Source organism: Aedes albopictus, chromosome 3 (genome assembly GCF_035046485.1).
Source record: "Aedes albopictus strain Foshan chromosome 3, AalbF5, whole genome shotgun sequence".
NCBI lineage: Eukaryota > Metazoa > Arthropoda > Insecta > Diptera > Culicidae > Aedes > Aedes albopictus.
Genome location: NC_085138.1, coordinates 95411933 through 95432933, shown reverse-complemented (window position 1 = coordinate 95432933; position 21001 = coordinate 95411933). Strand labels below are relative to the sequence as shown.

At 41.9% G+C, this 21001-nt stretch overlaps 1 long non-coding RNA gene across 5 annotated transcripts in view; it reads right to left on the bottom strand.

Moving 5' to 3' along the window:
- LOC134291856 (uncharacterized) overlaps window positions 1-21001 on the bottom strand; it is a 188387-nt gene that overhangs the window by 22841 nt on the left and 144545 nt on the right. Inside the window, exons 2-3 of one of the 5 annotated variants that reach the window (XR_009999319.1) lie at window positions 15138-15953; window positions 7487-8337 (exon numbers count right to left, since the gene is read on the bottom strand). This is a non-coding gene — a long non-coding RNA (uncharacterized LOC134291856). The remainder of the gene's footprint in view (window positions 1-7486; window positions 8338-15137; window positions 15954-21001) is intronic. The other 4 variants (XR_009999317.1, XR_009999318.1, XR_009999320.1 and 1 more) reach the window with 4 other exon arrangements.

Below are 21001 nucleotides of genomic sequence, written 5' to 3'. Positions count from 1 at the left end.
CTCCAGGCTTCTAAAAAATGTTCCCAAATTTCTGGGGAGAAGCGTGTTAAAACTCAGGGTACAAGCTCAGCATTCCAAGCTTTTGGAAAGAAGCTTTCCAAGCTTTTGGAAAGAAGCTTTCCAAGCTTTTGGAAAGAAGCTTTCCAAGCTTTTGGAAAGAAGCTTTCCAAGCTTTTGGAAAGAAGCTTTCCAAGCTTTTGGAAAGAAGTTTTTTAAGCTTTTGGAAAGAAGCTTTCCAAGCTTTTGGAAAGAAGCTTTCCAAGCTTTCGGAAAGAAGCTTTTTAAGCTTTTGGAAAGAAGCTTTCCAAGCTTTTGGAAAGAAGTTTTCCAAGCTTTTGGAAAGAAGCTTTCCAAGCTTTTGGAAAGAAGCTTTCCAAGCTTTTGGAAAGAAGCTTTCCAAGCTTTTGGAAAGAAGCTTTCCAAGCTTTTGGAAAGAAGATTTCCAAGCTTTTGGAAAGAAGCTTTCCAAGCTTTTGGAAAGAAGCTTTCCAAGCTTTTGGAAAGAAGCTTTCCAAGCTTTTGGAAAGAAGCTTTCCAAGCTTTTGGAAAGAAGCTTTCCAAGCTTTTGGAAAGAAGCTTTCCAAGCTTTTGGAAAGAAGCTTTCCAAGCTTTTGGAAAGAAGCTTTCCAAGCTTTTGGAAAGAAGCTTTCCAAGCTTTTGGAAAGAAGCTTTCCAAGCTTTTGGAAAGAAGCTTTCCAAGCTTTTGGAAAGAAGCTTTCGTAGCTTCTAGAAAGAAGCTTTCCAAGCTTATGGAAAGAAGCTTTCCAAGCATCTGGAAAGAAGCTTTCCAAGCGTCTGGAAAGAAGATTTCCAAGCGTCTGGAAAGAAGCTTTCCAAGCTTTTGGAAAGAAGCTTTACGAGCTTTTGGAAAGAAGCTTTCGGAAAAAAGCTTTCCAACCATCTAATCTAGTCTACACATGGAAAGAAGCTTTCCATGCGTCTGGGAGGAAACTTTCCGAGCTTCTGAGAAACGTTCCTAAGCTGCTAAAAAGCAGCTACCAAAACTTTTAGGTATAATCTCTCCAAGCTGCTGGAGAGAAACTTCCCAAGTTTCCATCTGGATGGAAGTTCTTCTCCAGCTTAAAAGTAGTCCTTCCGGCTTCTTCGATATCGTTCCCTTTAGATAAGGATTAAAGGAGCAGTTGATCAGAAGCATACAAATACGAAATCTGCAGCAAAACATTGGTGTATTATTCTTAATCGTTCTCAGCTATTCATACTCACACACAACCAACGGCGGGGCTACCTCGCTCTCGTACGTGCTGCCGTCATCGTCGTAATGACTCATTATTGAGTTCAATCAACCTAAATCATAGATTTCATCTTTTCTTCCAGTCGTCGAGCCGACCCGAGCTAAGCCGGTCTCTGCTCTTGTCGGTCAGTCGGTCGCTCGCTCGGTTAGATTTGCTAAAAGAAGTGCCAGTTCGCATTTATCGCATCACTCACTCCACTCCGCACTCGAACCAAACGAAACCAACTAAACTGGAACCTACCGAATCAGCACAGGCAACTAACACAGAAGAAAAACTTTACTCTTCTCATGATGATGATGGTTGTGGTCGCATGACTAACGATTTACGCTAACCGGCATCCACAAGAGTCAAGACGGACGGTACCCATGAAGTTTCCTCTGTTTTGTGATTGTGTGACGGACGGACGGACGAAAGGCTACACGATATGGACGACTCTGATGCCATGCCGGATGACGAAGATTGGTCGTGTCATTTGCAGAGGTCGCTCCGTTAGGCATGCTGCTGATTTCTGATTTGTGCGCTGTGATTATTTTTATTAGAATCAGACCTAGAGACGGCTGCCTCGAAACAAATGGTCGAAACGTTGCGTGCGTGTACACGCTTCCAACGCCTTTCGTTTGCTTTGTGGCAACCTAATCATTTTGTTTCGGTTCGGATTTTTGTCAAATTGCACTTTTTTGCATTGTTGTTGTTTGCGAGAATTTGACTTTATCGCATGTTGTGATTGATACAGTGCTCCCAGATATATATTTTAACGGTTGCTAGCGGCACGCCAAGGGACGTAGAAACCTGTCCCATCACTGTGTGCACAATCGTCTCGCGTCTATATCGAGGAGCACGATGCGTTTGCGCGGACAATGACAGTTCACTAGGCTTTTAGATAGGATAGAGAACGTAATCCTTCAGAAGCAGTTCACTAGCCGTGCACGGAACACGTCGTCCAGTAGGAAACTGTTGCGTACTGACTCAGAAGGTTATGGTAGAAGGTGTAAAAGTTTGGGTTTTGTCAATACAATCCAGAATATCTCCGGAATGGTTCCGGATATTACATGGCAACTTGAGTGCAATAAACTAGCGCCAATTTATGATCGATTGAAGGCGACTTCAAAAAAAAAAAAATCGGATGAAAATTGACGAAATGCCAGCATTTTGAAAATGAGTTGTCGGGTACGTGAAGGTTAAAACCGTCAAACCCTGTAATCTTGGCCAGGGAGCTCCGTGGCTACAGAAGTATCAATGTTTGAGAATCAGAACGGACAAGAGAAAAACAATGATTTCACAGCTTTGAGTTTTTGTAACGAGTGAAAGCTCCCACCCGTTTGTTTTAATGCATGGTTCATGACTACGAATCATGATTTTTTATTAATGAATGCAAGAAAAGGTTTATCGTTACGCCTTTGGCAACCATGACCATTTATTATGAAAAAAAATGAGCAATATTTATGATAATCGTCTTTAACGATCATGAATCATAGCCATGATATCATGAAGTGGTATTATTTATGATTTCATAAGTTTTTCGTCATGAATTCGGAAGGACTTTTATTCTGTTTGCTCTCCACGGAAAATATGAGCTCATGGAGCGGCATTTCTTAGCTACATCACTCCAGACTTTGCTGATTAAATATAGCACTGACACTTATCTACACAAATATTACCCAATAACAGATACAAATCTTGATCCGATTGTATCACTCTAAAAATCCAACTCCTTGACATTTATGAGGGCGTCGGTTAAAACCGCTGAGATTGTATTGTTGGGCCTGAGAGTATGAGTTTCTTTTCGAGATTACTGTAGGTAATCTAAAAGTAGAATTGTGCGTAATCTATCATGATTTCTCCTGAGAGTTCTCTGCCCAAGTAACATTTTAAGTTTTGTTCGGCTTTATAAGAGATTTTCATGACCAATTTTATAAAACTTGCAATAAAACTGATTCGAACTTCAAAACCTCTTGAAGAGCATCTTCCGGCTAAGTGGATTACTCTCGGAGAGGTTTTGCAAATCGTATTAAGAGTGGCAATAAAACTGTTTTAAAACCTAGTTGAAAGATTTTCCATACTCAAAAAGAGATTATGATGATTGTTGTTGTTTTTTTGACAAAAACTTTGACAACAGCTCAAGATGTAGAGAAGATTCTGCAATGGAGCACTAAAGTTCAGGAGGAGACATCATTCGTAAGTAGAAAGCGATCATTTCAAAGTAATATTTTTCTCATGTTACTGGGATTCTTCTTCTTTATGGCTCGACGTCCCAACTGGGACTTGACCTGCATCGCTTCAACTTAGTGTTCTTTGAGCACATCCATAGTTATTAATTAAAGGGCATTCTTTGCCTGCCATTGCATGAATTTGTGTATTGTGCGGCAAGTACAATGATACACTATGTCCAGGGAGTCGAGAAAATTTTCATGCTTTCTAAGCTTCTGTAGAGAAGCATTCCAAGCTTCTGTAGAGAAGCATTCTAAGCTTCTGTAGAGAAGCATTCCAAGCTTCTGTAGAGAAGCATTCCAAGCTTCTGTAGAGAAGCATTCCAAGCTTCTGTAGAGAAGCATTCCAAGCTTCTGTAGGGAAGCATTCCAAGCTTCTGTAGAGAAGCATTCCAAGATTCTGTAAAGATGCTTTCCAAGTTTCTGTAGAGAAGCATTCCAAGATTCTGTAGGGAAGCATTCCAAGCTTCTGTAGAGAAGCATTCCAAGATTCTGTAAAGATGCTTTCCAAGCTTCTGTAGAAAAGCATTCCAAGATTCTGTAGGGAAGCATTCCAAGCTTCTGTAGAGAAGCATTCTAAGCTTCTGTAGAGAAGCATTCCAAGCTACTGTAGAGAAGCATTCCAAGCTTCTGTAGAGAAGCATTCCAAGCTTCTGTAGAGAAGCATTCCAAGCTTCTGTAGGGAAGCATTCCAAGCTTCTGTAGAGAAGCATTCCAAGATTCTGTAAAGATGCTTTCCAAGTTTCTGTAGAGAAGCATTCCAAGATTCTGTAGGGAAGCATTCCAAGCATCTGTAGAGAAGCATTCTAAGCTTCTGCAGAGAAGCATTCCAAGCTTCTGCAGAGAAGCATTCCAAGCTTCTGTAGAGAAGCATTCCAAGCTTCTGTAGAGAAGCATTCCAAGCTTCTGTAGGGAAGCATTCCAAGCTTCTGTAGAGAAGCATTCCAAGATTCTGTAAAGATGCTTTCCAAGCTTCTGTAGAGAAGCATTCCAAGCTTCTGTAGAGAAGCTTTCAAAACTTCTGTAGAGAAGCTTTCCAAGCTTCTGTAGAGGAGCTTGCCAAGCTTCTATAGAGAAGCTTTCCAAGCTTCTATAGAGAAGCTTTCCAAGCTTCTATAGAGAAGCTTTCCAAGCTTCTGTAGAGAAGGTTTCTAAGCTTCTGTAGAGAAGCTTTCCAAGCTTCTGTAGAGAAGCTTTCCAAGCTTCTGTAGAGAAGCTTTCCAAGCTTCTGTAGAGAAGTTTTCCAAGCTTTTGTAGAGAAGCTTTCGAAGGTTTTGTAGGGAACCTTTTCAAGCTTCTGTAGGGAAGCATTCAAGTTTCTATAGGGAAGCTTTTCAAGCTTCTATAGGGAAGCTTTCCAAGCTTCTGTAGAGAAGCTCAACAACATTTTAAGGAGAAGTTCTCGAAGCGTCTGTGGGAAAAGCAGCCAAGCTTCCAGGTTGCAGTTCTTCAAGTTTTTGGGGAAAAATCCCCAAGCTTCTTTAAGCCCCTTGGGAGAAGCTCTTTAAGATTTCTTGGAGAAGCTCTTCAAACTTCTGAGGAGAAACTCTTCAAGCTTGTACAGAGAAGCTCTCCAAGCTTCTGGGGAGATACTCAAGTTTGTGGACGAAATATTCTGGGCTTCTAGGGCTTCTAGCTCCACAAGCTTCTGGGAGATGCTCTCCAAGCTTCTAGGGCGACGCTCTTCAAATTTCTGGGGAAAATCTCTGCTAGCTTCTGAGAAGCAGTCCAAGCTTCTGAGGAGTAGCTCTCCAAGTTACTAGGGAGAAGCTCTTCGAATTCTGAGAAGAACTTTTCAAAACTTCTGGGGTGAAGCTCTACTAGCTTTATGGAAGAAGCTGTCCAAGCTTCTGGGAAGAATCTCTCCAAGCTCCTGTAAAGAAGCTTTCCAAGCTTCTGTAGTGAAGCTCAACGACCTTTTGAGGAGAAGTTCTCGAAGCGTCTGTGGAAAAACCAAGCTTCCAGATTGCAGTTCTTCAAGTTTATGCGGAAAAAATCTACAAGCTTCTAGCGAGAAGCACCTTAATCCTCTGAGGGAGAAGCTTTTCAAGATTTCGTGGAGAAGCATTCCACGCTTCTGAGGAGTACCTCTTCAAGCTTGTAGAGAGAAGCTCTCCAACCTTCTAAGGAGACACTCAAGTTTGTGGACGAAACATTCCGGGCTTCCAGGGAAAGCTCCGCAAGCTTCTGAGAGATGCTCTTCAAGCTTCTAGGGCGATGCTCTTCCAATTTCCGGGGAAAATCTCTACTAGCTTCTGAGGAGAAGCAGTCCAAGCCTCTGAGAAGCAGCTCTTCAAGTTACTAAGGAGAAACTCTTCCGAGTTCTGAGAAAAACCTTTCAAAGCTTTACTAGCTTCGTGGGAGAAGCTGTCCAAGCTTCTGAAGAGAATCTCTCCAAGCTCCTGGGAAGAAGCTCTCCAAGCTTCTGAAGAGAAGCTCTCCAAGTTTCTGAAGAGAAGCTCTCCAAGCTTCTGAAGAGAAGCTCTCTAAGCTTCTGAAGCGAATTTCTCCAACCTTCGGGGGATGAAGCTCTCCCATCTTCTTAGGAGTAGCTCTCCGAGTTTTTGGTCGATGGTCTCTACGTTTTTGGATGAAGGACTCCAGGCTTCTATGTGGAAGCTCCACAATCTTCTGTGAGAAACTTTACAAACATCTGGGCAGAAACACTCCATTACTCTAATTGCTCTAAAGCTTTGAAAGAAACTACAAGATAACTGTGTTCTTCGAACAACTTCACGATAGAATAAAAAACCGGAACAATAAAATTAAGCAATTGGACCCTATTTCACAAGCTCTTCCGGGTTTTGGTGAGAAGTTTTCCAGCATTCTGGACACAAGCTTCCTAGACTTTTGAGAAAAGCTTTGCAAACTTCTGGAAGAAACTCTCCAAGCTTCTAGAAGATGTTCGCTAGTCTTAGGAAGCTTTCCAAGCTATGGTGGTAAAACTTTCCAAGCTCTTGTAGAAAAGCTCTCCAAGCTTTTATGGGAAAATCTCTAAGCTTCTAGGCTCTTCAAGCTTCTGGGGAAAAACTCCCTAGAAGTGAAGATCTTCAAGCTTCTGGGAAGAAGCTCTTCAAGCTTCTGGGAAGAAGCTTTTCAAGCTTTCACGGAGAAGCTCTTCAAGTTTTCGCGGGGAAGCTTTCCAAGCTTCTGGGGAGAAATTCTTGAAGCTTGCAGAGGAGTACCGTAAACGCACCATACTTTGCACACTTTTCAAAAAATCGTCGTAAAATATTGGTGGTTGGTAATGTAAACTTTTTTTTCCATGGAATTGTGAGCCTCTGTAAAAAATATAAATTCGAAAAATATTAGTTTTCACGGAGTAGTATCACCAAAATGCGCAATGTTTGGAACTGTGCAATGTCAACTGTCTAAATAATTTAGGGGTAGCTTAACAGTTTCCGAAAGATCCAGGAAAGTGGCAAATTTGAGAAAATTGAGAAAGGGATGGGAAATGTCTCGAAATTTCATGAAACAAAAATGTCATGACATTTTCCAATTTCCACCAATTTGGTGCATATTTCCATCCGTGCGCATAATTAATTCATAATGACGGTTAGTTATGGAAAATTTATAACATTGTCGATAAACATTTCTTTCTACGGACAGAGATATTGGCAAATAACAAAATGACATTTTTATGACATTTCCCATCCCTGGTAGAGCGACACATCAACAGTTCTAGAATACCAGGGAGGAATGCCTGAAATATTATCATCTGTTCAAAGCAATATGGGCCACCTAGTCGTTGCTGAACATATTCTGTATGGGCCCCGAAATTCATCAAGGGAATTTCGTTGAACTGAGTAATGTGACACATCAAAATTTGCAGATTTTTTTTAGTGAATTGAGGATTTGCGTGATGTTCTTCTTAGGGTATTCCTGTGCTTCTTCATTGCACAAAACGTAACCCTCCCTAGCTCTTTGATCAAATTACGCCACTGACTGGCACTGACTACCCACCGCAATCCCTATGCCCCAACACAATTCAGAACGAACGAAAAAAAAATAATCCATATCATTCACCTTGTCTGTCGTGCAACGTCACGACGTTCGCGACCTTCACGTTGCTGTTGCTGCTGCTGCTGACGTTCCCCGCTAGTGCTGTTATGCTGCTGCATTTTCCGGAAGCGGCGACGAATTACCACCGATTCCGCCGAATCCCATCCGGATGGTTCTGTTTTTCGAGAGTTGTTGGTTTAGAGGTTCACACTTACACTTCACAAACATAAACTGTACAGTAGGAACACGAAACGTTGACGTAATTGATAAGAAATTGATCCGCGGTGTTGCTGGTCAATGGTTTTGCACGTCACGATCTCTTCTGATTCGTCTAGTTCGTTCTTTTTTTTTCTTTCTTCGCGACGGATCTCGACTGTAGTAGACTCAAGGACTTTCCCAATTTTCTTCTGCTTTTTGGGGTGATTTCATCTACTTCACTTCTTTTCATTCACCGTTTTCTTTCCTCACTGCTGCTGCTGCTGCTGTTGAAGAGATAAAATTTGCGTGATTCTGGAGAAAAGCACTGCTAGCTGCTGATTGACACTTGCACACACTAATACCACGCAGAAATCTCTAGTAGGACTGTGATTACATAGACGTCACTCAATCGCACAATCAGGACGACCACAGTTTCTTCACGCGCGGGTAGGCAGGCAGGGGGTTGATCCCTTTTTTTTCGTTATTTCTTCTTTTGGATCAAGATAAAATCACACACTCCTCGGCATCTTCGTCGCCAGCAGTCTGCCGTGGTCGTAGATTTCGCTCGATTCGAGGCGATGATGACGGAGACGGACTCTGCTGCCTGTTGGTTTGATTGGTTTGGTTGGTTGGTGGTGGTGGTGATTGGGCCCCCGTCTGTATAAGTGCCACTTACACTACATCGAAAAATTGATCAAACTAGTGCCTGCAAACTTTTCGTCAATCCCATCAATAATACAAAAGTTGATGGCAACATTGGTTATCAAATTCAAATCACTGTTTATTGATGGGAAAATTGACGAAAACATTGAATATTGATGGAATAGTTTTGATCAACCTGCAACACGATCTGTTCATCAATAGTTCCCTTACCAAGGATTGATCATGCCAATAAGGTAGTCATTTGACTTGAGACGCTCTTATTGGAATTAATTTAATAATGAACTTTCTGCTACAATATCTGAGAAATTTTTGATAGTTTTTTCGATACAAAATTCTTGGCAATATTACATAGAGAATGGTAATTGTCATTGAGCAATTTCTTGGGAAATATTTGTGATGATTTTGATTAGGTCTCCACATTTCTCAGGAGAACCAGCCAAGGAGAAATGTCATGAGAATGTCATTTTGTTATTTGCTAATTTCATTGCATTTATTAGGGACAGATCATCGACGACATCATTGATTTGCCCTAGCATGTCACCATATAATGAATTGATGATACTCAGAGAAAGAAGTTTGCACCGGAAATGGTAGAAATTGAAGAATATCATGGCATTTTCTCCATGCAATTCCGTGATATTTCCCATCCCTGCTCCTAACTTCTAGGGAAAACCAGCTTCTGTGGAGAAATTCTCCAAGCCCTCTAAGCTCACCGAACATCTGCGAAAAAAAAACTCTCCTAACATCTGACGAGAAGCTCTTCAAGCGTCTACAAAAAAGCCCTTCAAGGTTTTTGGGAGAAGCTCTCCAAACTTCTGTTGAGTAGCTCTACACTTTTTGAGGCGAAGCTCTCCACTTTTCTAGGGAGAAACACCTCGAGCTTCTAGTAAGCTGCACTACAAGCTTCCCGGGAGATACTCTCCAAGCTTCTGTAGAGAAAATAGCCGAGCTCTGTTCGGAAAGCTGAAGGAGTGACTTTCCAAAGTTCTGTCGTGCTCTTGGAAGAAGCTCTTCAAACCTCTGGCGAGTAGCTCTCCATTTTTTTGGGGAGAAACTCCTGCAGCTTTCTGGGAGCTGCTCTATAAGCATCATTAGGGAAGTTTTTCATGCTTCTGAAAAGCTTCTTTCATGATCTTTATGCTTCCAGAGAGATACTCTTCAAGCTTCTGTAGAGAAAAGCACCGAGTTTCTACGAAAAAAGTCTCCAAACTTTTGGGGGAGAAGCTTCTTAAGTTTCTGCGGAGAAGCTCTTCTAGGCTCTTGGTAGAAGTTCTCCAACCCTCTGACGAGTAGCTTTACTATTTTCTGGGAAGAAGTTCTCAAATGTTCTGGGGAAAAACTCTTCAAGCTTTACGGCAGCTGAACTCCAAGCTTCTTGGGAGAAGCTGTCTATACTTTTGAGGAGGAACTCTCGAAGCTTCTGGAGAAAAGCTTTTCTAGGAAAAGCTATACCAGATCCCGCGTAAAGCTCTCCAAGTTTCTGGGGCGAAGCTCTCCCAGCTTCAGGGAAGGGGACGCAGGAGCTCGCAGCGGCTGCATCCGAGTGATTGTTTTTCGGTTCGTCGGATCGCGGTTTCGAGTGTATTTGTGGTAAACGTCAGTTCCGCTGCTATTTTCGGATCCAAATGATTTTCTTTCGGTTCGTCGGGTCTCTAAGTTTCCAGCAAAAATACTTAGGGAAAAGCCTATGTACGTGAGGGATGACATTCTACATGCAATGAGGAGAAGATGTCCAGGCTTTTGGAGAGCCGCTTTCCAATTCTGTAGAGAAAATCACCGAACTTTTACGGTAAAACTTTCCAAACAGCTGTGAAAGAAACTTTCCAAGGTTTTGCTGAAAAACCCTGTTCTACAAGCATCACGGAAAAAAATTCCCATGCTTCTGAGAAGCGTCTTTCATGATCTTCATGCTTCTGGTGAGATACTCTCCAAGCTTCTGTGGAGAAGAGCACCAAGCTACTACGGGAAAAAAACTCCAAACTTCTAAGGGGGGTGCTTTACAAAGTTCTGCTGAAGTCTCCAGCGGAGAAGCTCTTCAACCCTCTGTGGAGTAGCTCTACAATTTTCTGCGAAGAAGCTCACCAATTTTCTAGAGAGAAACTCTCCAAACTTTAAGGAAGCTGATCTTCAAGCTTCTTGGGAGAAGCTTTCCATGGTTTTGAGGAGGAACTCTCCAAGCTTCTGGAGAATAGCTTCATGGAATAGCTTCGAGATTCTGCGGAAAGCTCAACTAGAATTTGGAGAGAAGCTCTTCTAGTTTCTGGGAGAAGCTCTCCCAATTTCTGGGATGAAATTCTTCAAACTATTCAAGATCCTGCGGAAAGCTGTTCCAGAGTATGGGGAGTAACTCTCAGAGTTTTCGGGAAAAAAAAACTGTGGTTTTTAGGAAGAAACGCACCATCCCAAGTTTCCGGGGAAAAGTTCTAAAAATGTTCAGAGAGCAAGCTTCTGTGGAGAAAAGCACCAAACTTCTACGAAAAAAAAACTCTCCAAACTTCTAAGGGGGATGCTTTCCGCAGTTCTGCTGAAAAATCTTTCAAGTCTCCTACAGAGAAGTTCTCCAACCCTCCGTGGAGTAGCTCTACAATTTTCTGCGAAGAAGCTCACCAAATTTCTAGAGAGAAACTTTCCATGCATTAAGGGAGCTGAACTCCAAGCTTCTTGGGAGAAGCTTTCCATAGTTTTGAGAAGATTCTCTCCAAGCTTCTGGAGAAAAGCTATGCCAGATTCTGCGGAAAGCTCAACTAGAATTTGGAGAGAAGGTCTTCTAGTTTCTGGGAAAAGCTTTCCAAGCTTCTGAAGGAAGCTCTCCCAGCTTCTGGGATGACATTCTTCAAGCTATTCCAGATCCTGCGGAAAGCTCCACCAGAATTTGAAAAGAAAATCTCCCAGATTTTGTGATGAAAGCTCTGGGTTTTAGAAAAAAAAACGCAAAAACTCCAAGTTTCCGGGGAAAAGCGCTCAAAATGTTCAGGGAGCAGCCTTCTAAGCGTGTGGGGAGAAATTCTACAAGCTTTTGGGAAGAGGAAGTTCAAGCTTTTGGAGAGCTGCTTTCCAAGCTTCATGGGAGGAATTAACCAAGCTTCTTGACCTTTTTCTCACAGCTTCTGGAAAACTTGAAGGGAGAAGTTCTCCAAGCTTCTGAGGAGAACCTCATCAAATATTCTAGGGAAAAGCTTTCCAAGCTTTTGTGACAAAGCATTTCAAGCTAAGGGGAGATGCTTTTTAAGCTTCTGTGGAAATGCTCTCTTAGCTTCTGGGAGGAGCTTCCGAAACTTTTTGGGAAAATCTTTCTGAACTTCTTTGGTGAAGCTTTCAAAGCTTTTGCAGAGAAGGCCTCCAAGCTTCTGGGAAGAATTTCTTCAAGCTTTTGAAGAGAAGCCTTCCACATTATTGAGAAGAACAAGAGAGAGAAGCACTACAGGCTTCTGAGAAGAAACCCTCCACAATTCTGAGGAAAAGTTTCAAAACTTTTGGGGACAAGCTGTCCCAGCTTCTGGTGACAAACCCTCTATACTTCTGAAAAGATTTTCTTTAAAGACTATTGAGAGAAACTCCCCAAGCTATTGTGAGAAAACTCTCCAAGCCTATGGGAAGCTTCTGAGGAGAATCTCTTGAAAGATTCTAGAGAAAAGCTTTCTAAGCATTTGTGATGAAACTGCTTTTCAAGTTTCTGTGTAATTCTTTTCCAAGCGTCTGAGGTAAAACTTTCTAAACTTGTAGTGAGATGCTTTACGGAGAAACTCTCCAAACTTCTGGAGAGAAGATCCCTAAAGCTTCTGAGGAGAAATCCCGTACATAACTGGGAAGAAGCTTTCCAGCTTTCAAGGACAGGCTCCCTCAGCCTCTGGAGACAAACCCACTAAACTTCCTAGAAGATTTTCTTGAAATACTATGGAGAGAAGCTCTCCAAGCTATTGTGAAAAACTCTCCAAGCTTATGAGAAGCTTATGAGGAGAATCTTTTCAAAGATTCAAGAGAAAAACTTTTCTAAGTATTTGTGACGAAGCTGCGCTTTAAGCTTCTGTGCAAATCCTTTCTGGGAGTGCAAAGTTTCTGGGAAAAAGCTTTCTAAACTTCTAGCGAGATGCTTTCAAAGCTTTAACGGAGAAACTTTCAAAACTGCTGGGGAGAAGATCCCCAAGCTTCTGAGGAGAAACCCTACACATTACTGGGGAGAAGCCTTCCCAGCTTTTAAAGACAAGCTCTCTCAACCTTTGGAGACAAACCCTCTATACTTCTGAGATTCTCTACAAATAATCTGGAGAGAAACTCTCGAAGCTTTTGTAAAAAAAAAACTCTTCTTGCTTATGGAAAGTATCTTTCCTTAAAAAAAAAAGGTCACTCCAAGTTTTTGGGAAGAAACACTCCAATTTTCTGTGGAGAAGCTCGCCAAGGTTCTAGAAAAAATACTCATCGAGTTTTAATGGAAATACTCAAGTCCCCAGGAAAAAGGGGGGAGAAATTTTCTTCTTGATTTTCTTCTATAGCATAAGAAGGAGCTGTTCAAAGATTCTCGAACCTCTCCAAGCTTCATGGTTTGGAGCAGACACTCTCCAAGCTTCTGGAGAAAAACTATGCCAGATCCTGCGGAAAGCATTTTGAGAGAAACTTCTCTAGTTTTTTGTGGGGAAAGCTCTCTAAACAAAGAACTAGAAGATTCTAGAAGGAGCTAGAATATTCTAGAAAGAAGCGCACAAACTTCAAGTTTCTGGGGAAAAGCTCTCAAAATGTTCAGGGAGAAGCTTTCCAAGTGTGTGAGGAGATATTCTACAAGCTTTTGGAGTTTGAGGAGATTTTTTTTTTCAAAATTTCTGGAGAAAATCTTCCCAAGACATTGGATAAAAACTCTCCACTCTAAGCTTTTGGTGAACATTTGTCCAATCTTCCGGGGAAAAATCGCAAAGATTCTAGGGCTTATGTGGAAACTCTCCAAGTTTCCGTGCGAATCTTTCCAAGGCTTTGAGAATTGACTCTCTACTCTAAGCTTTTGGGAAGAAGTTTTTCAATTGTCTGCGGAGTTTGCCCAGCTTCTGAAGAGAAGTTCTCCAATGCTCTGAAAAGAAACTTTCTCAAATTCCGGAGACAAACTTCCAAAGTTTCTGAAGAATAGCTTTCTAAGCGTTTGGAGAGTATCTAGAAGTTTCTGGGGAGAAGATATCCAAACTTTTGATGAGACGTTCTAAGATCCAAGCTGTCTAGGTTTTTTGGAAAAAGCTCTATAGGGGCCGTTCATAAACCACGTAGACTTTTTGGGGGGAGCGGGGGTCTAGTCAAAGTCTACGCTCCATACACATTTTCAAATTTTTGTATGGACAAAAGTCTACGAGGGAGGAGGGGGGTCTGAGATGGCCAAATTTTGGTCTACGTGGTTTATGAACAGCCCCATAAGTTCCTGGGGAAAAATCTCTAATTGCTAATCTAGAGAGAAGCTCCCCGGTTTTTTTTTTTTTGGGAGAAGCTCTCCAAGCTTCTAGGGACCACCTCTACAAGCTTCTTGGGAGTAGTTTTCTTCTAGGGGAAGCGCTTCAAGTTTTTAGTAATACCTATTAAAGATTCTGCAAAGATCTCTTCCAGAATCTGGAAAAAAGCTCGTCAAGGTTCCGGGGAGAATCTCTTCAAACTTCTGAAGAAGAACTCTTCAAGCTTCTAATGAGAAGCATTGAAAAACTCTCCGAACTTCCAGGGCAAAGTTCACCCAGCTTCTGTGAAGAAGCTTTTCAAGATTTTGAGGAGATTCAGGAGATGAGCTCTCCAAGCTTCGCCATGAAGAAACTTTTCCAAGCTTCTGGGGAACAGCTCTTCAATGATCTAAGGAAAAGCTCTCTTGAAACTTCGGAGGAAAACTCTTCGAGGAAAAGCTGTCGAAATTTCTAAAGAGCAGCCCTCTAAGCGTGTTTGGGGGGAAATTCTACAGGACGATTAGTCGAGGATCTAAGAAGAAACTCTCTTAGTTTTCGAAGAAAGCTCTCTCAGCTTCTGGGCTGAAGATATTTAAGCGTCTGGGGGCGTAGTTCTCCAATTTTCTTGGGGAAAAGCTCTCCAAGCGTCTAGGGAGCTGCTCTTCAAACTTCTTGGGCTTTCCAAGCTTCTTGAGGAGAAGCTCCGCAAGTTTCCGGGGAGAAATTTCTCAAACTTCAGAAGAGAAGTTCTCAAATCTTCAGTGCAGAAGCTTACTAAGCTTCTGGAGAAAAGATTACTGAAACTTTTGGGGACAAAATTTCGAAGCTTCTGCGAACAAGCTCTCCAAAGTTTTTCGGAGAAGCTCTCCAAACTTCTAGGGTGAAGATCTTCAAATTTCTGATCAGAATTCCTCCATCCTTCTTAAGAGAAGCCTCACAAGCTTAACAGAATTCATGTATAGCTTCTTCTTCTTCTTCTCGTAACGTCCTACTGGTACAAAGCCTGCTTCTCAGCTTGTTCATCGTCTTATTCCCGATCAAACTCCTGGAGGATTGATGTAAAATAGCCAACGAATGAGAGGTACAAGAAAGGAAACTATTATTGGAATAATGGAAGTCAGGGAAAGTTTTGAAGAATGGACAACATAGACAATAAATATCCTCGAACTATCAGACTACCAATGTTTCCATCAAAACACTGCCAACACCATTGATCAATATTCTCCTCTAGTGTAACTGGCGCTTATATGGGTGTTTTGGGTAGGGTTCACCTGTCTTCTTGCGCGTCACAACCCCCACAACCACAGACGAATTGGGAATACCACTCGCGCACACACATACACACACACCCGCTCGCACAGCCTACTTGGATCGAAACGGAACTTCCAACAAGATTGCTATGATTCACTTACCGTCTGAGCTGAACCCCCGACGAGTGCAGCAGATGTGCCAAAATAGTCTACTGCGCTAAAACTACACTGAGGTCCTTATCACTTCACACCATTGTTCCCCAGAGGTCCTTATCATCTTCCAACGACGGAGGCGATTTTCACTTCTTCCATAACACTTTGCGCAGACGACACCTTCCTCGACTCGGACTTCACAACTGGGCTCCGCTCAACTGTGTGTGAGTTTTGTCCGCAAATATGCGTACTGCTGCTGCTGTTGCTGTCAAAAGTTTAGAAAATTACCCATCGCGCGGACCTCCCTCCCAGTCTTCCGATTGAATCGCGCACTAGTACCACCGATGGGGAGGGCCGTCCTACCCTTGATCTAAAATTAAAATTTTTCACACACGCCAAAAACACGCGGAAAAAACCGCTAAAATCGATTTTCCTCCTTTCCACGGCGCTGTCACGGTTTGTTTTCCGGACTAGATATATTCCACTTTTCTTCTTCGGGGCCCCCCGTTAATCCACACACAATCCCGTCTCCCGTGTAGCTCGCGGCTGTCCCACACACACGAAAACCAAGCGACACAAACACTGGCCAACACTGGGGCTGTGTGAAAACACTATTCTCCTCGCCTACTTTTCTCGCGCTGTTGGTGCACCAATGTGAGTGAACGCGCTGCTGGTTTTGCCGTCGTTCAAGGTGGTGGCGCTAGTGATGCGCCTTCTTGCGCTCCGCTCGCAAAGTCCGACGAAGACCGAACGATACGATATGATGGCCGGACTGCAGCAGCACACTTTTCACTTCGCGACTCTCGCTCGAACTCACCCCAAAATCTGAAACGAAATTTAAATGGGAAAAAGGAATTCTTCGTTAGTTGGGTGACAAATTTCTGCGACTAAATGGAATGGAATCACCTTAAATCAATGGAAAAATCCCGTTTCGTAGGGAAGCAGCTTGCGTGAGCTGCACCCACCAGCAGACCAAGACAAGACACCAGAAGCAGTGGTGCCAGTTGGGAGGATGTGGGATCATTTGGAAAACATGCGATTGATCAATTGTCCAAAATAGTAATTTGAAGATTTTTTGAATTTTGACTATTGAGAAAACATTTCGGAGACTTTCTTGTTTGTTTTATTCAATAAAAGAAATGTTTCTAACTTATGATAAGTTTTCTCTTCTCCTATTTCCGTAAGTAGTTTTGACATTTGTTTAACAAACTGACAGTATTTTAAAGAAACGATGTTGTAAGAAGGATGTGAAGAATGATAAAATTGACAATTCCTACAGGAGTTGCTTGTGGGATTCATCCTTGTGGAATTCCTTAACCCTTTGAAGCCGGAATTTTTCCAAGCATTATGGAACTTTTTCTACATTTTCTGTCGTTTTGGTGCACCAACAGCATTGGTAGAATATCATGCAGAATATTGTTTTCTGGATATCCTAGGTCATCCAAACTGTTCTTGAGTTTAGATCCCAAAGTCCACGGATGTAACGGTAACTTCTTTCATTATACAAAGCTACTATTTGTAATCTATCACATCCAGGAAGACCTCTGAAAGCTCAGTAGACAGTATCAGATCAGTCAGGATATCCTAGGTCATCCAAACTGTTCTTGAGTATAGATTCTAAAGTCTACGGATGTAAAAACAACTTCTTTGATTATACAAAGCTACAATTTGTAATCTATCATGTACAGTAAGTCTTCTGCAAATTCAATAGACAATATCGGATCTGTTGGGATATCCTAGCTCATCCAAACCGCTCTTGAGATTACACTCCAAAGTCTATGGGTGTAACGGTAGCTTCATTCATTATACAAAGCTACGATTTGTAATCTATCATGTCCCATGAATCTTCTGAATATTCATTGGATCAGCCGGGGCCATCCAAACTTCAGGATATTTTGGACGACTCTCATTGTCCCAAAGGTTCATAATAAACAAGTAGACTTCAGGTTGGTCCAGTCACTTCGATTGATTATGAAACGTTACTCAGTATATATCTGACATACTGAGCTGATGTTACGAGTGTAGACCTAACGTTTTAAACTCCAAGATAGTTTGGCTGACCTGGAATATTCCTATAGTGTCTATAAATGGCACTTGAGATTTCAAGAGCTTCACGGATCTCAGCAGATTATGTTATGCTATTATTTATGGTGAAAACACATAATTTTTTTCTAGTAGATTTGAAGGACTTCATTATACAACAGTTTGGACGAACCTGAATTTCCAAAGGTTTATAATAAACAAGTAGACTTCCGATTGGCCCAGGAACTATGGATAAATATGCAACGTTACCCAGTATAGCAGATACGGCTGTTGTTACGAGTGTAGACATGAAGTTCTGAACTCCAAGGTAGTTTGGCTGACCTGGAATATGCCTGTAGTGTCTCTAAATGACATTTGAGATTTCAAGAGCTTCGCGGATCCCAGTAGATTATGCAATACTATTATTTATGGCGAAAACACATAAAGTTACTCTTGTAGATTTGAAGGACTTCATTATAGAACAGTTCGGACGATCCTGAATATCCCAAAGGTTTGTAATAAGCTAGTAGACTTCAGATTGCTCCAGTAACTGCGGTTAATTATGTAACGTTACTCAGTATAACAGATATGGCTACTGTTACGAGTGTAGACCTGAAGTTCTGAACTCCAAGGTAGTTTGGCTGACCTGGAATATCCCTATAGTGTCCATATATGACATAGTAGATGCGAAGAGCTTCACGGATCGCAGTAGAATATGCAATGCTATTATTTGTGGCGAGAATACGTAATATAATTCTTGTGGATTTGAAGGACTTCACTATAGGACAGTTTGGAACATCTAGAACATTCCAGAATATAAAACACCTTTTGATATTCTTGGCAAAGGTTAAATGAATACATATAAACATAACCTACATCCAAGTTCAGCTTTTAGATCAACTGGTATGTCAATTATTTCGTTTTTTTTTTAAATTTCATGGTGTTCAGGATGTTCTAGGTTGTCAATGAAGCCCCAAATACAAATATGCCCCTAGGGGCACACTGTGAAATCCAGAGCAACTCTGAGCAATCCTGAGTAACTCTTTTTGTTCGAATCCATTCAGAAACGTCTTTACGAAGCGATTTTTCACTGGTGTCAGGCAACACTTCGGGAAAACCAGTGTTCCAGAGCAATCCAGAGGATCGCTGTATCTGTCTTGCCCCTAGGAATGCCTCAGTTATTTTTGTTATGCTTCTGAAATTTTTCCAGTATTTCCTTCAGGAACACCTTAAGTCGTTTTTTCAAGGATTTCTATAACAGTTCCTTTTAAGATTCATTCAGAAGCACTTTCTAGGTTTCCTCCTAGAGTTCTCCCAGAATTCCTTCTGTGATACTTCTAAGAATTGATTCTCAGAGAATTGTCTCAAGCAGTTTCCCAAGAATTCATAAGAGTTTTCCGGAAATTCCACCGGGAGTACAGGAGCCTCCGGGTATACCTCCATGGATTAAACGGGATGTTTGGAGAAATTCCACAAGAATTCCTTCAGCATCATGGTCAAACCGCCTCCAGAATTTTCCAGGGAATTCCTCTAAGGTAATTCCTACATAAATGATCCCAAAATTCTCTCTAGGATTTCCACGAAATTTGATTTAGGAATTCAATATTTCCCCAAAATGTCCTCTAGTAATAATGCCCGGAAACTCATCCAGCAGTTTCCCAAAAAAATATTTGTACAAGTTCTCACAAAAAAAATCCTTCAGAGTTCCCCGGGAATTCCTCCAGGAATGTCCTGAGAATTCCTTCAGGAATTCCCCGGCAATTTCTCCAGGACCTCCTCGGTAATTCCTCCAAGAATTCTTCGAGAATACCTTTAGGAGTTACGAAAAAGTTTCCCGGAAATTCCTTCTGAAATTCCTCCAGGAGTTCCCCTGGAAATTCTTCCAGGAGTTCCTCTCGCATTTCTCTAGGGTTTCTCTAGGAATTCCTCCCAAGAGTTCCCTGAGAATTCCTGTGGTAGTTTCGCGGGAATTTCTCCAGGAGTTCCCCGGAAATTACTTCATGAGTTTCCCAAAAAATCCTCCAAAAATTCTCCGAGAACGCCTCTAAGAGTTCACCGGCAATTTCTCCAAGAGTTTCCCGAGAATTCCTCTAGGAAGTCACCGAGAATTCCTCCAGGAATTAAACCAGGAATTCCTCGAGTATTTCTCCAGGAGTTTTAAGAGAATTCCTCCAAAAGCTCCCTGGAATTTCGTGAGATATTCCCTAGGAAATTTTGGAGAAATTTCTGAGGAACACCTTGAAGAATTCACTCCTCCAAATTCCTCCAAGAGTTCCTCGGGAATTCCTCCAGAAGTTCCTTGAGAATTCTTCGGGAATTCCTCAGGAATTATTCCAGCAGTTTCTCGGAAATTCCTTAGAAATTCGTCCAAGAGTTCTCCGAGATGATGTTTTTAGGAACTCCTGGAGATATTCCCGAGGTGGTTCTGAATGAATTCATGTAGAACTTCTGCAGGATTTTCCAAGTAACTCGTGGAGAAATTCCCAAGCATTTTCTAGAAGGAATCCAGGGGAACTCCTGAAGAAACGCCCGAGCAACTCCTGGAGGTATTCCCGAGGAACTCCTTGAGAAATTCCCAGAGAACTGCCTAGAAAAATCTTGAAGAGGAATTCCAAAGGAAATTATGAAACAATTTCCTAGGAACTTCGGGAAAAGTTGCCAGGGATCTCCTGGGAACATTGCCGAGGAACTCCTGGAGAGATTCCCGAGGATGCCTGGATTCCCTGGAGATCTTTCCGAGGAATTTTAGAACAATTCCTAAAGGTTATACCAAGAAGAAGAAGAAAAAGAACAGGGACGTTCAAGTCCGTTACTGTGGGACTCCGAAGGTTTCATGAGGTTTTTAGGAGGTTCGATGGCTTGTAACCCTCGAAACCCTCTGAAATCGCCCTAAAATCCATTGAAACGATCCTGAAAGTTCCTGAAATCTCCTGTAGTCCTCAGGAACGTCCTTAACCCTAAAAGGGATACCTTCATGGCCTCAGTTTCGTCACCTCGCTGAGTGTGTTCCATCAAAGACGAGCTCTGAAAGGCGCCTGGGGTCCAATGGACCCCAGGTATCCCTTTTAGGGTTAAAGCAGTGTTGGGAATACTCACTTGCAAAGAGTTATACTGACTTGGTACAAGCTCAGATCGAAATTATACTAACAAAGCAACGGTGCTTGAAGGACTTTTACATTGTAGTTTTATCTAAAAAATTGCCGAATAAAGTAAAAGTCGCACAAACATGCCAAAGTCGTGAAAGAGCTGTGAAAGCGACACACCACGGCGTAAGTGTAATTTATATTCACCTCGTGCTAAAATCTCTCTCACGACTTTAGTATGCGCGTGCAACTGTTACTTATTCGGCAAAATTTTATATGAAACTACAATGTTGACATCCTTCATACACCTTTTTTTGACAGCGACAGTATGCTTCTGAGCTAAGATAGCAGCAAGTTAAGTAGGGGTACTCACTAAACAGATTAAATTGCTGCGTAAGCCATGATTTTCCGCTTATTTGAAATGTTTCATGATTTTGCTAATGAAAATATCAAAGATTGCCTTGGTGATCACGACATTTAATCAGTTTAATCAGTTTACGCTGTTAAGTGAATCCCCCTAGTATAACTGTTGGCACGTGAGTATTCCCAACACTGTCCTAAAGATCTTCTTGAAACACCATAACACGTTTGGAAACGCCCCAGAAACTTCTTCAAATGCCATTTGAACCTCCACGAACTCCCTAGAACGATCATCATTTATTTTGTAAAATTCCCTTGAATCCTAGGAAATGCCATTGAATATTCCCTAAAACCTCTGCCCACACTTTCACATCTGGCAACCCTGATCTGACCAAGACCAGAGAGCGA